Source organism: Bison bison, unplaced genomic scaffold, assembly GCF_000754665.1.
Source record: "Bison bison bison isolate TAMUID 2011002044 unplaced genomic scaffold, Bison_UMD1.0 scf7180017864529, whole genome shotgun sequence".
Taxonomy (NCBI): Eukaryota; Metazoa; Chordata; class Mammalia; order Artiodactyla; family Bovidae; genus Bison; species Bison bison.
The window spans coordinates 86,816-87,898 of record NW_011495079.1 but is presented as its reverse complement, the minus strand read 5'-3'; the positions used below and the strand labels follow the sequence as shown (position 1 = coordinate 87,898).

Genomic DNA, 1,083 nt, shown 5'->3' with positions numbered 1-1,083 from the left:
CCTTGAGTATTAGGGATTTTTAACTATGTAACACTCCTTACCAGAGTATGAATGGACAGAATCAAAAAGGTACCTGAATGGCAGAATTATTTTGTGCTTGAAAAAAACAAAATTCTGCACATATTGTGTAAAATTTCTAATAGGTAAATTTACCAATCCTTTGTACAGCAGCTTGCAGACAACATTTTATGAAATAGCCATTTAATTGGCAACATGGTGCAGGAATACTAATTCTGGAGAATGTTAAGATAACTCTCAATCTGTCTAATGAACCTAGGCAGAGGGGGAAGCATCCAGGACTTGGGCAGGCAGGCATGTTGGGTGGGTCACAGGCCCACACCTGACCCTAGGTAGGGATGCCTGGAGGTGGGGGTGATGCCAGGCCTGCCAAAGGAAGTACCAGAAGGATGGCCCAGGCAGGCAGGTACCCCAGGACATCTGGAGGCCAGTCCTAAGCCAGGTGGCAAGGGCTCAGGCTAGAGCCTGGCTCAGGCAGGCAGGGTTGGGGCCTGGCCCCGGCACCCTTGGAGGGCTCCACCAGGGGCTGCCAATCACTTGGGGCCTCCTTGAGTGGCTGCTGGAACTCAACATGTGTATACCAGTTAGATTCAAGCACTCCTGGAGGCGGCCAGGGAGGTGGTCATTCCTCTCCTCCAGCTGGTCCAGGCAGGTGTTGACCTGGCCCAACATGGCGTTGATGGCTGCCTGTACTGCTTCTCGGGTGAAGCCGTCATCCTTGCCTTCCGTATGGACAACCACAGGCATGCCCTGTTCCACATGGTCTCCAGACATGGCAGGCTCATGCACCAGCAAGGCTCATGCAGCCTTAGAGCAAGGAAGCGTGTTAGGTGTGCGGATGGCTGAGGCAGGGAGGGTGAAGGGCGGTCATTAAAACTTTGCACTCATTGAAATCGTTCTCCCGGGGAAAAGAAAGCAAGACTGTCACAGCCTGTCCTGATTGAAGATGTGCCCACTGGGTGGTGGATTCCGGTCTCTCCCTGATTATTCATAAAGATCTTACAGGCTGTGGCTCTCAGCAAACTCACCTCTTCCCACCCCGGTCTAGGGGTCCCCCAAAGCTGC

At 52.4% G+C, this 1,083-nt stretch overlaps 1 pseudogene; it reads right to left on the bottom strand.

Annotated features, from left to right (window-relative positions):
* Positions 1-451: 451 nt before the first annotated feature.
* Positions 452-792, bottom strand: LOC104982258 (annotated as a pseudogene).
* Between the last annotated feature and the right edge of the window lie 291 nt (positions 793-1,083).